Source organism: Rhipicephalus microplus, chromosome X (assembly GCF_043290135.1).
Source record: "Rhipicephalus microplus isolate Deutch F79 chromosome X, USDA_Rmic, whole genome shotgun sequence".
NCBI lineage: Eukaryota > Metazoa > Arthropoda > Arachnida > Ixodida > Ixodidae > Rhipicephalus > Rhipicephalus microplus.
In genome coordinates, this window is record NC_134710.1 from 63691231 (window position 1) to 63705689 (window position 14459).

At 48.0% G+C, this 14459-nt stretch overlaps 1 long non-coding RNA gene across 1 annotated transcript in view; it reads left to right on the forward strand.

The window, feature by feature from the left end:
* LOC142775534 (uncharacterized) overlaps nt 1-14122 on the forward strand; it is a 91024-nt gene extending 76902 nt beyond the window's left edge. The window contains exon 3 of the long non-coding RNA XR_012886786.1: nt 13753-14122. This is a non-coding gene — a long non-coding RNA (uncharacterized LOC142775534). The remainder of the gene's footprint in view (nt 1-13752) is intronic.
* The last annotated feature ends 337 nt before the right edge of the window (nt 14123-14459 follow it).

Here is a 14459-nt window from a genome sequence, read left to right on the forward strand (position 1 = left end):
GCTTTTAGCCGCACTAAGCGCGGGCATCCCGCGGGAACATCACCTGTTTGTGGATTTCACTGCTCAGAATTCAGCGTTCTTGGTGCAGTCAGCATCGCTCTTTGCAGCGGGCAAGAAGCATACGATGAGTCAATGCGCTACCACAAGAAAAAAAAAAAAAGCCACACCAGTGCCGCACTTTTCCGCAGTGGAGATATGAGCTCGGAACTGCGCTGTAAGCTTGCGCATGCATAGCTTGACTCGCATATATTGCAGTTCTGTTGACAGTACCTTCGTTTTTTCTAAATTCTGGCCCGTACTACAGTGGTTGTGTGTTCAAATGCAAGTGGAATATTAGTTGTGTTAGAAGCATGCGACTGTCGTGTTGAGTGTCTGATTGAGATGCTCTGGGCTGATATCTGTGTATGCGTGTTTTCGCCACAGGTACGCATTGCGTCCAAATGGTAAAGAGCAGAGTTCATACGCAGAAAAATCACAGCAGTTCAAGCTGCTTGAAGATAATTATGGGGCGAAGCTTTCGGAGGTGATTATTGTGATTAAAGTTGAGATAGTACTGAGACTGATTGTGGTTGTGACACTTACATATTTTTTTTTATTGAAAGAGATAGTGCTGAGACCGATTGTGATATAGCGGGGTTTCTTTTTTATAGCTGATATGATGTTCCGAGTTCCGGGTTACGTTTTGATTTCATAATCACAGCTTCATTAGCTATCGTCTCTGGTGTAGAATTTTCTTGTCGGTATTGCCGCCTTGCACCCGCTTCAAGTTGTCTCAGTTGCGCGTCAGCTTGGCGTTTTTCCCGCTTAGCCTTTGCTTCCTTAGCCCTAGTCTGTGGTGTAAAACTTTGTTGTCGCCACCGCCGCTTTGCATCCGCATCCTTCTCTTTTGTCTCCATGGTAGCTTCCCGTTGACGGCGACGCTGATACTCAGCACGTCGCGCTTTCCTGCGTTCGTCTTCGTCCATATGAGAGAAGATAATGTGTGGTTTGGAACGTGGTTATATATATATATATAGCGTTGACAGCAGCGCCATCACATGTACAATTAAGCACAGCGCCCTCTGTTGCTTATAAGTTGAAGGTTACATGCAAAACGATTACCACCAACGCCCTCTGTTGCTTATAAGTTGAAAGTTACATGGTGTTACGGACAGACGGGAGACGGCGGACATCGTGAGGTCTTAAGGAGCTTCGCTCCTTAAAAGACGCGCCTGAACATTCATGCTGCGATGTTATTTTGCAGTTCCACATTTCTTTCTTCTGTAGCGTGTAATAAATATACCGTCACCTTAATTTCAACATAGTGATATAGCACGTCTGCATTAATCAATCTCAACACTACTGCCATGGCGAGCCCCATTCAGCACAGTGGGGATTATAAGCAGCAGAACATTGTTGTACAGCCTGGGCTTCTAAAAAAGAAAGCTAGGGAACACTTTGGGTGCCAGTAGTACGTTCACTTACAATATGCGAATTCGGAAGTATTCACTCTTATCAAATGTGTCACACGTGCAATGATAGAAATCGAGAAAGTTTTTATTTAAAGGAAGCTGTGTTACGCGTTCAGCTGGAACTACGATATTGTTTCATGTGGTGGCATAAAGCCTCAAACATATGTAGCGCTTTTCCGGCGTTTCATACGCCGGCGTCACTCGGCGTCGACGCTGCCAGTGACGGTGGCCGAAGCGTCCACTTCGGGACGATTCAGATATCTGCTGCGCCGACGCCGGCAGCAAGTCGACAAATATACAGAACCAATCAGAGCGTGGCTGCCAGCTAGCCACTTCCGTTGCGCTACACCATCGTTTGCTGCTGGCAAAAAGGCTGCCGCCCGCCTCGGATCAATGTACAAAGTTTCACACAAATACCTAAAGAGAATTGTGGCGCCACTGTCTATGCGAATGTTTTAAGGGGCGAAGTTGGAGCGCTGGTAATGACGGTGTATGTGTCTGCGAGGCGTTTGTTGGCTGGTGTTGAGCGAGGATTCGGCTCAAAAGCGAAGACGACTGCGTAAATAAAGCTTTTCTAAAACAAAACGTTTATAAGCGTATTCATTCACGCATATTATATTCTAAAATAAAAGTCCACTTACCTTGACGGCACATCCAAATGGCGAAGGAAAAGAAGAGGCGGCATAAACGGGGCAGAAAAAAAGCTCGCTTTGTCGTCTGCCTGCCAAGTTTAGCAACCGTTGGTTACTTCTTACGCTTCGTAAAATTGCGCATCAACGTAGAAGCTTCCAGTGTTAAATACAACACGTTTCTCAGCAATGACAAAAACGAATAGAATATTCGTGCTAATTTAGTAAGAAATCAACCATTTTAACGTGAAGCCAGACGCGTCTTCGAGGTATACATAAATCCTAGTGAAGTTCGAAGCTCACGTGTCCCGTCATTCCCTTGCATCCAGCAGCTCACTAGCGCCAGATTTGGCTGTATGATTGTGAGAAACTCTAGGGATCTCTGGACCTTTCCAGAAATCGCAGCGCCGCGCCTTTACCTGGTGGATCGGCGCTGCGGCATTATGGGAGAGCGGAGTGCCGGCGGGCAGAGCAGACAACGCTTTCCGGCTTTCGCCTGCTTTGATCGCGCGCCTCGAGTGGTTTCGGCTGGCGTAAGAAGCTGCTAATGTGAAAATCCACTACGTCTGACCGCTCTGACTTTCTTTCATACATACTAGACTGTGTTGTTCGTCACAAATAACCTTAATCTTCTTTGAACATGCCGAATAAGGAAAGCTGCTGACACACGTTCTCCGTTCTCGGATGTGATATTACGATAATGTCACCGGACGTTTCGTTTATTGCTTACCCCCCACGGTGGTCACTCAGCTGCTGATCCGTAGGTCGCGGGATCGAATTCCTGCGGCGGCGGCGGCTGCATTTCCGATGGAGGCGGAAATGTTGCAAGACAGTGTGCTCAGATTTGGGTGCACGTCAAGGAACCCCAGGTGGTCGAAATTTTCGGAGCCCTCCAGTACGGCGTCTCTCATAATTATATGGTGGCTCTGGAACGTTAAACCCCAACAATTATATTATTCGTTCGTTGCTTGGTGATACTCCATAGATTCGAGATTTGTGGTGCTGCAGCTAAGTAGAACCTTTGTTGAGATGTCTGTGTCATCACTCACTGTGACTATAGGGCTGGGAATTCACACTTGGAGCATACCGTGTAATTAACTACACAAATTCATTAAGGCAAGAGGCTTAGATACCTTAATAAAAACTCGCAGGGGCCCTCTCCATTCACCTAAGACAATTCGATGGCGAAAGCCATCTTTTCTTCTCAGTCGATGTACTGATCATACCCCGCCAGTCTAGGACTGTCAGCAGAATTCTACCGTGGGTGCAAACCTGTCTTGCATCTCGGCTGGGGGAGTGCACTGGTATAGCTTGGGTGTGAGCAAGTGCTGGTGTGGCTTGAAAGGGGCCAGTGCCCCTTTTGCACCACCCCGGCCGACGACCCTGCCCACCCCCGTTCACACCATCCTTTGACAACTCCCTGTACCTAACGAGGTTTGCACTGCCTCAAAAATTGAAGGCAGTGCAAAACAGATTTTGCATTGCCTTCATGATCACACCACATTAGACCAAGCTCGAATGACAAGCGATGACGTAATCACGTGAAGTGGTGCGGTGTTTTGATAACTTCACACTTTTTGGCGTTGTCAGACGTCATATGTGTTGTCACCATTACGTGATGATTTTTTTCGATCACTCGACGCCGCGACGCAGGACGAAAACGGTCAAGTTTCACATTTGATTAAGTATTTACGGTGTTTGGCTAAAAGCAAAATTGACCATCGGTGGCGATGTCAACAGGAGTGATGCAAAAATTATCGCGTGATAGCGTCACCACTGGACGTCATCGCTACATCTCAAATCACCAGAAAGTTTAAGGTTATCTTGGTGGTCCCCTGGTTACGTCATCACCCGTCATCGTCGCTTTGCACTGCTCTGTGATCGGCCCACCAATCACAGAGGCCAAGTAGAACCAGGTAAGGTGCTGAAAGTTTGGAATGCCTGCAGTCATAAAACCTGTGCAAAGTCACTTTAGGCGCAGAAAACGTTTGCAGGGGGGGGGGGGAATAACTTGTCTAAACAAAAAAAAAAAAAAAGCAGACGGCAGACGCGTTGAGGTCGCCTTGGGTAAATGCATATGAAACCCTGCGAGTTTTCTTTTTTTGCATTGTTATGTATTTTATTTTTCTGTTTACTGCATGGTTACGTTCAATTGAATTTGCTTGTTATTGACCATAAACCTAGAGGCCTCAACGATTTTGGCTTTGCGTATCTCTCTTTCTCTCTCTCTTTTTTTGCTGTGTCAAGGCAAATAGTGCAAGTTCTAGTTTAATGGCATCTCTCATAATCATATGGTGTGTTCAATACGTTAAACCCCACATATCAATCATCAGTTGTAGTTTGATAATTATCGAATAAATGTAGACTCACCATCACTTTCTTTCAGACTGCCAGCTGATGCAAGTGCTGCTGCGGCCTTTCTGCTGCGGCCTATACCTTTCTCACACTGAATGAGCATTTCATCGTTGATTTTGAAGCCTGTCTCACTATTAGCAGCCCTACACCGCAATACTTATCAACGTTTTCTGGCTTAAACGTACTGTGCCCAGATACGGAGTACTTATTCGCACAATAACAATGCCAGTGCTGCGGAAATTTTTCCTTCGCATTACGCCTGTAACATCGAGTCCTTCAGATGTTCTGTCCATGACCCTATCGGTAAAAGTGACAGGGAAGTTTGTATGTTTTCGGGCAGCTTGCAGAAGCATCTATTCAAATGACAAATTGCTGAATTAGCGTAATCATAAACTGTAACGAACAAGAGGTCATGGGAGCTGACATATTAAAATAGGAGACAGTGTAAATTATGCACACTGACGCTAATTTTTCTATATATTTCAGAGAATCGTTCACTGTAGTGGCGACTTTGGAGCAGTCAGGTCCAAAATTCTTGAGTTGATTTCCAACTCACAGTCGTGGAAACAGGAACTACGCAAAGACAGCATGTTTTACGCTGTTTGAAAGCAAGTAGTGCTTGCGAAGTATCAGCTCTATGAACGGGCTGGTAGCGGGTTTTTAAAACTCTCAGAATGCAACGTTTCTCACACGCACCATTTCAAGCAGGCAATTAGTATTCAAATCTGCACAGCACACTGGGGCTCGAACCCATTTATTAGGGTGGGACTTTGACATTTATGATCTTTCGTGAAATGTGTGGTCTTGCACTGCGTATCACGCGGAATCATATCACGAGCAACAGTGCCCGACATTAAGTAGTAACAATGAAGCTATACAGTCATACTGACAATAAAACAAACGAGGAAAGCTTCCGCTACGTGTAAATGCGATCAAGGAAGCACAGGGAACTCGCCGTGATAGCCGAGGAAAGTTTCCAATTCAATGGGTCTTTCCGTGGATATGGGAGCATTTTCCCCGGATCATCAATAATTTAAGGATTCAAGTCACCCCTGAGGAAGGAATCAAGTCCGTTTCAAAACGTCGGGTTTCTTCAAAAACTTTTGGTTGGAGTCTAAGTCATCTCCCAAAGATACTAGTGTTTGCTGGCTCGATGTTGCTCTGGGTTGTGCCTCTTTTGTGAGTGCAGATTGAAGCTGGGTTATTACGCACGATATACCGACAACAATGCGTTCGTACGCCCACACGCTGCGGGAAACGGGGTGAGCCAACGCTTCCGTGAGCAGACGACACTCCACCAGTGCTTCGATTTCCCACAATGCTTTGCAGTCGCCGTAGGGGGCGCGTGCCGATTTCTGGAACTGTCCATTTAGTCATCATCGTGCTCTGTGTGACCCGAAAATTCTCAACGGATGCTTGTATTTGACTTCGCTTGTTCCTCAGAAGCTTCTACAGGAAACGCTCGCAATTTCTTCGAACCGTTTTCGAGTGCCATACTCAAGTCCATCGGTAGGGTTAGCAGGCCTGAGTGTATTGAATGAATACGTGGCCTCAAAGATGTACAACAACTTCCAAGCTTAGAGGCCGTATATTGCGAGTTTCTGGTTCTTCTTATTCTTAGCAGCTGGCGCTAGCAGTAAAAAAAAAAAAAAAAACTTTTCGGTGGCACTGTGGGCGGCAGCGTGTGTGCCTCCGCAGGTCTCGTGCTGAGCCATGGCGGTGCTCTGCGCCGCGTTATCGGTTACGCAGTGTTCTCCTGGCAGTTACTGTACTCTTAGCAACGCTTATAGTACATTTTGTCCACCACGGGGCCTCAACAGTGCGTAAAACGAGCGCATCTCTATGTGTCGTGCGGTGGATGACGCCGATGAAGCATTTGAAGTGGTCAGCAAAATTGCATTGAGCACCATGACGAAGCGGAACGACGACGAACGCCTAGCATTGATGTTTGGGCATTGCTCCTGCATGTAACAACAGATGAAACTGTTGTGCGCATCAAGACGCAATGAGGACCATGTGCACATACGTAGTTTCGTGTTTGGTATATGTACAGTAACAACTTGCATGTGCGTGTTAAAACACCTTTTCTGTTCCGCTTGTTATACTCGCACCCCAGCATTGTATTATCAACGTTAAAGCAACCGCGTTAAGTGTCACTCGCACCGTGCTCAAAGTCACCACGGTCGCCGAATAGTGACGCCGGTGAGTTTCACGCGGAACATGGACCCAGTGGCCTTACGCCGCGTCGGCCGCGTCGCGGACTGCAACCGTAGACCGATCGTCTTGTCTGTACAATTGCTGAATTAATTACGTGAAAACACTCGCCGTTGTCAGTGCATTTAGCACGCATTCTCTTGTATTTGCTTCGTTGCCGGCAATCTGTTCATCATCAACAGCACCACCACCACCACCACCACCACCACCACCACCACCACCACCACCACCACCATCATCATCATCATCATCATCATCATCATCATCACCATCATCATCATCATCATCATCATCACCATCATCATCAGCCTGACTACGCCCACTTCAAGACAAAGGCCTCTTCCATGTTCCGCCAGTAAACTCGGTACTGTGCTTGCTGCTGCCAATTTATACCCGTAAACTTCTTGATCTCATCTGCCCAACTAACCTTCTGTCTCCCCCAAACCCGCTTGCCCTCTCTAGGAATCCAGTTAGTTACCCTTAATCACCAGTGCTTATCCTTTCTACGTGCTGCATTCCCGGCACATCCCTCGCTTTTAATACTCGGACGAAAAGATTTCGCTGAAGGTGTCGCGCTGGCTCAGAGTGTTGAGCCCCGTTCCATTAGTTTCGGATCGTCACGACACGCGCGCTGCGCAGACCACGTGCTTTCCGAGTCGGAGAGAGAGTCGCGCATTCTGCTTTACATTCAGATGTAAACAAAAGAGGAGGATTTTCGGCTTACGGCTTCACAACGAGTGACGTGAGGGCTTCTCCTAAGTTGTTTCCTTCCTCCATGACGCTGGCCTTGGTGCTCCTCACATGGTTTGCCACCCTCTCTGGCGGCGTTGACGCGATGACGCCGAGGGAAGTGGCGCCGGGAAAACGCTGGCGAAAATGCTGCATAAGTTTCGGGCTTTACGTGGTGATCGAATGTTACGGTAGCAAATATATGTTGCCGGGGTCATTGTATGTGTACTTGTGGCATCCATGCATCGATAATTCTGGATTTTGATTGAAAAATTTCACTCGAGCTTAAATCGAAATAAAGCACCCGTTTTACACGGTCACTTTCGTTTGCAATCAAGGCTGGCTCTGATCGCGAGCTCTCACTGCAATAGGAAGATTGCGGCCTGCTGGTTTCCAGTTCAAGCAAAACTACGAAGAACGTTGTCTGCGTAACGGCTCGAGATCAGCGCGTTTCATAAACATTCGAAGTGAGCGTTTCGGAAGCGAGGCAGCACAGTGATTGATTGATGTGTGAGGTTTAACGTCCCAAAACCGCCATATGATTATGAGAGACGCCGTAGTGGAGGGCTCTGAAAATTTAGAACACCTGGGGTTCTTTAACGTGCACCCAAATTTGAGCACACGGGCCTACAGCATTTCCACCTCCATCGGAAATGCCGCCGCTGCACCCGAGACTCGATCCCGTGACCTGTGGGTTAGCAGCCGAGTACCTTAGCCACTAGACCACCACGGCGGGGCGTTGAGTTACCTCGTGCGCGGTGTCAAGGAACAGCTTTTCGCAGTGCTACTGCAACCCTCCAAGCACTGTGGTTCACTTCATTAAGGGGGCTACAACTATCGACAACTAGCTATCATCAACGCTGCAGGCAATATGGCCGCATGTCCAGCAGTGTCCCACTCAATGCTATCGCCACGGCGTCTGAGAGCCGAAGCTCCTTGCGAAACTTGATTAGGGAGATAGTTCGCGAAGAACTGCAGAAGTCCCGGACTCCGGTTGCTGACACTCCCATTGCGTCAATCGTTGAAGTCATACGCGACAAAATTCGCCAAGCGTTATCTACGGCTGCTCCTGATACTGAGTAGCGTCTCACGAGCTACGCTGCCGCTCTTTGACGTCAACCACCCGCTATGCCGACGCCATACCACCAGGTGTCAATGACCGTTTGGTCACCGCCGCCGGAGCAGACACTGCAGCAGCCACCCATGCTACAACCATACAACCAGCCGTCCACAGTCACACCATGGGCATCGACGCCAGGGGAGAAGGTCAGACGTCTACCGACCCGAAAACCAGATGCTAGTGCGCAGTCGACAGGCGTGCACTATGCTTTCACTGTGGAAGTGCAGGTCATATTTCCCGTCATTGTTGGCATCGAGGTGATTCATTCCGTTCTTTTCGACCTTGGTTTGACGGTCGACGTGCCCACGACGAATGCATACACTCCTTGCCGCGACGACAGCTCTTTCTATGGAGCCCGTACTCATTCAGAGGACGGCCGTATCACTGCAGAGGAGGCAATGCGTACTCACCCGGTAGGTCTGAGACGTAAATCCCGCTCGCCGTCTCCCACGCGTTCGCCTTTGTCGCAACGTCACACCTACGTGTGCCGGTGCGGACTTCTTTATTATCAGTCAAGACATCACCGACAGCCTCAGAAGCGTGGAAGGGCCCTCATATAAGATTAACAACTAGCCCGATCCCCCACTTTATCTCATATAAGGATGGCAAGGAGTCAGTTATAGACACTTTTCGAAAAAGGGCGCCCCTAGTGCCGCGGACGCGAACTACAGTCTGCCGCCATTGTGAGGGCACCGCAGCAGACGACGCAAGCTGTGTGTCCCAGCGACGCTGATGCACGTTTCTTGCAGCGCACAGAGACACCTCTTACGTTCCTGCAGGACGCGGACCGCGTTGGGAGGGAACGCCGATGAGAGTCTCTTGTAGGCCGGGTCCATGCATTGCCAGTCATAACAAGCCAAACTGCTCGTCCAACCCGTTGAAGAGTACAAAATATTCCTCATTGTGCAGCGAAAGCAGCCCAGAAAGCTTATCGGAGAGTACTAGGAGCTTGTTCAAGCTAGAAAGTGGTGCGATTGCAGCGGATGATACGGAGAACAAGCCGCCAACACAAACATCGCCGCACTAACGCATTTGACGGCTCGCTTTCCATGCCCTCATGATGGCGCTAGCTATCCCACGCTCCTTTGCGAAGCGAAACTCACGAAAAGCTCACCATCAGATGACGTATTTAAGAAAAGGGTCTAGTGATGCCCTCTGGAAGATGTACAGTAAAAGTTTACATCAGAAGTTCTCCTTTTACGGCGTCGTTCGTTGTTATCGCCGCACGCTGCAGAGATGTAATTCTTGACATAACATTTTTACGAGAATATGGCGCTGCTATCACCATTCCAGAGAGTTTGATTACTTTCTGCAACAGTTCGGGCTTACCAGATTTTTCAGAGGCGCGACTGAACCCACTGCGTCTTACTGATGACGACGTGGTCCTCCCTCCTAGGTCATGCACGCTTGTTTCTGTGGCTGCCGCTGCCCAGTTTGACACCGAAGGAGTTGCAGACCAAATGAGCCTGCTTCTCTTCACCCAAGTTATTTCCGCCACATAAGGTATTGTCAGAGTTTCTGTTGGATGCACGGACTTGCTGCTGACAAAATTTAGTGCTGAGCGCTGGCACCTTCCAAAAGGAACAGATGTCGCTTACTTCAACGATGTCATAGATGCCGAGGGCTGCTAGGCGGCAGTCAACACGTGGCGCTAAAACTCGATTCAACGCCTGTTCTAGACGTTAGCATTACTTTGCCGAAAAACGAGTGACACAGACTCCTTGAGCTATTGGCCGAATTCCAAGACTGCTTTTCGAGAACATCAAGAGTTGGCCGCACGCCTCTAACCAAGCATCGGATAATTACTGAAGAAACGGCGAGACCTATTCACCTGAACCCTTATGTGTAAATGTGATGAATGTACCAGGATATTCAGAATATAATGAATTTGGTAGTGTAGGCATAGACCCCTGGTGATTAATACACCTTGGTTTTTTACACACCTGATTTATAAACATAATTAGGGGACGACCGCCGCTAATTCACCAAAGAGAGCGGGGGGCGCAATGATAGCTCCATAGATTATTATGGGAGGTGGGCGCTAAGGCAGCCCCTACATTGACATAATAGGGAAGGGGTACTGCAGCGAACATTCACCCCCCCCCCCCTTATGGAGAACCCTGCGCACGCCTATAATAGCCGTGCATCATCCTAGACGTGAATTTTCATTCGTGGGGGTGGCGCACGCACCGCTGTTGATTTCTGGTGCAAACCGCTGTAGTTACTTTGCTCGCCGCGATGTCAATTACTTCTAATATAGTGAAAACTGTAATGGGTGAAGTACTATCAATATTTTAATGCACTGTCATATTTTCGGCGTCGTACGAACTTGTTTCAGTTAAGAACGCGCCGTTCTGTGCTGAACCAGGACAGTTTTAAGTAAAAAGATCAAGCAACACTGGGCATCAGCCGTGGACGCGTGGGCGTCAACGCGGTTGACGCGTGCCAGTGGTTGCACGCCCTTTTCCTTCACAAGCGCGACTAGACGCTTTTGAGGCGTAGGCACGTGCGTACGCGAGGCAGTGGTTGGCACTTTAGATACGAAGCAGCTCTTTGACTAGCCTGTGTAACGTTGTCACTCCGCACCGGGACGGTGCCAATCAGGCCTCGCCTTCCCTGGCAGTGCGCGCGCGTGACGTCACTCTCTCCCTATAGCTTGTCGCCACTCGCCGCGTGCCATCTCCCTCGCTTCACCCTCTCCACCACTCGCAACGCTCGAGCCCACTTCTCACGTCGGCATCGTTTCCAAACCTAGAGTTCCTGTATATGCTACCTTTAGGCAAGGTAGAATATACAGTAACTATATCCACACCAGCACCGCCTCTCCATCTGTCGGCGAGAAGCTGCGGTTGGGTATGCGCCCCGCGCGCGCTCGCCCACCGTCCTCTACCCGGTTGTGGTCTCATGGCGTCGGCAATGTGGACAGCGCGCCGCTGCTTGCCGTGCGATCACGCCAACGGGCGGGACGCAGCCAGGGCATGCTTCCCGCTTGGGTGCGCGTACCTTTCGTGGCTGTCACCGGCGTTGTGGGTTAGCGAAGCCGATCGCGTTTGCGAATGGCGACGTCGCTCCTGGAACACCGACGAGGCGCGAGCCAGGGAAGCCGAGCGTAAGTGTCGGCAGTGGAAGACCAACGACACCGACGAGGTGCGAGTCAAGAACGCCGATCGCGTTCGACTATAGAGATGGTGCCGGGTAACACCGACGCTTCACCGAGTTTCGCTTCAAACCTCTCCTCCAACACCCGTGTCGACGCCTGTTTCCACCGGGTCAATGCCCTGCGCATCACTGCTGCTTCGCATCCCGTAAGGGTTTCCTTCGGGGTGGCGGTCCAAAGTTCTTTAAAGACGATAGTCTCTCTTGGAGACCTTCGACGCAAAATTTTTTTCTGTCTGTCTATCTGTACATTTGTCTGTTAACTCTTAACGGCACCGCGTACTTGAAGTGGCCGACCACATCGGCAGCGCCCACCTATGTTGCTCAAGGATGAGCGTTCATGCTTGTGCAATTGTCAATTAAAAAGAAATAATTGAGCATGTCTTGGGCACCATAACAACACGTATATATTCTGCATGTGCGTCTCTTACTAGAAAAGACAAACATGGGTAACTTTAAGGACCGTAGCGCTTATCACGTTGCGCTGACCATGCAACTCTTGCACGGAAAGGCGAGTGTTTCCAACGCTTTGCTGAAACGAAACGGTGGTGGCACCTACCCGTCGCCCTGCGTTCTACACCTTATCACCTCTGAGATTGGCGCGCACACACGCGTCTCAGAACCACGCGCTTCGTTTTCTGAGACACCAGATGGCGCTTATGTCTCATGTGTGACGTGACTTGATGCGCTCGTTTGCATCCGCTGCACGCTCGAGGCACTCTAACGCAGCGCTTCCAGAATACCATTCACCGATTTTCTTGCGCAGAACATCGAAGAAATGTCTTGTTCACTCTCTCCACACGCAAGACTATCGTTTCTACGACATTTGCAGATTACATGCAGATACGGGGCCAATTTTTATCTTAAATATCCTATTATTCTTCACTTTCGCATTTTTACTGCTCTAACAGCGTGTATACATTTTTTTATAATACCATCTCATATAATATCGGTTGTCTCTGTATGTGTTATAGCGGATGAATTGGAACAAATTTACTAAGACGTAAACGTGTGAAGGTTGCGCAGATTTTTTTTTTTGTTCCCTGTACTCATGCTATAATTTAAACATGGTACTCCGGCGACTTGATATATGGTCACCTATGGCACATGTTCATAGTGGGTATGCTCCATATTTATTATTTGTCAGCGTTGTTCGCGCCACGTAAAGGGGAGTGAAAGGTACGTCCATTCTGCGCTCAGTAACGTTCGCTAGTCATTTAGGCAGCCCCATTCCAGGCATTCAGGACACAGGTTATTGCTGCATTGTTGGTTGAAACTGTGATTGCGGGTTGATCTTACAGTGTCTCGGCGTGTGTCAAGCCCTATCCCACTTGACTTGCCCCGCCCCCTGTTCGGCTGTACGTTTTATAAGATTCCGTCGTGCATGGTTATGGAAAATTGCGCTCCCGAAGCTCGATGTCAGCGTAACTGGGACAATAAATTGAAGCTTGCAGCTTGCAGAACCTCATCCTTAAGTTGTGTACATTTGCAACACAATTTCTAGATAGATAGATAGATAGATAGATAGATAGATAGATAGATAGATAGATAGATAGATAGATAGATAGATAGATCCAACTATAGGTTTTCCCACACACGTTAACCCCAGTACTAGCTTAAATAATCCGCACGCCATTAAAATAATCTGAGTTCCAAGCTACTGAATACACGTGCCAAGGATATATAAGGGCGCGTTTTTCCCTGTTTTCACACAATAATAATGAAATCTAACAGACAATATATATATATATATATATATATATATATATATATATATATATATATATATATATATATATATATATATATATATATATATATATATATATATATATATATATATATATATATATATATATACTCCTGAAGAAAACATATCAAGCACGTAGGAGAAATTGTTCCATAAAACACTCACGTTTCGCCACTGGATCGGCCGTGGTCGAACGCTGGTTATAGATGGATATAAAGGACATCTTTTTTCTTACCAATAAGAGAGAAATAACTGCGCAGCATGACCTGAAGATCACTCTTTCGCGCTCAGCAGGCAGTATGCCATGCCACAGCTGCCAGCTATTTATACACCGTCTTTCTGTTTCAGCATATACCGAGTGAGTGATCCCGTTAGACCGACATCACCGTCATCGGCTCATAGCTGACCCTCCGGGCTTCAAGGCACCAGGGATGGCACGAAGAAGCCTCCACGCAAAAAGGAAAACGATTGTCTCCGCCCGAAAAACGACGGCGAAAGCCTTGGCAAAGCGGGCCGGCAAGAAGAGCGGGAGTATAGCATACTGTATTAGCGAGATTGTTCGTATGTCTGGCTGTAGTATATCGGTAATGGGTTCATTCACCGTATAAGTTCAATTGAACCAGTTGCTCCCAGCGTCTAGATGCTGCCGCTAATTCGAGCTCGCGCTCCTCAGACATGCATTTAAGTCCAAAGATTCGGCAGCGAGAATTTCAAAGCTTCGAATATACACCACATGCACTACGACTGGTGCGCTACCACGCGACCGTCAGAGCAGACAGTCGTTGATATTGTTTTCATTTATTTATATGTGGGGTTTAACGTCTGAAAACCAGCATATAATTATGAGAGACGCCGTAGGATAGGACTGCGGAAATTTCAACCACCTGGGGTTCCTTAACGGGCATCCAAATTTGAGAACACGGGTCTACAGCATTTTCTCCTCCATCGAAAATGCAAACGCGCGGCTTTCAATGCTCCTCGTATAGGTCTTAATTATAGTGTACTATAACATGTTCTATAACATGTTTCCACAAATGTGTTCGAAAATCTTGAAA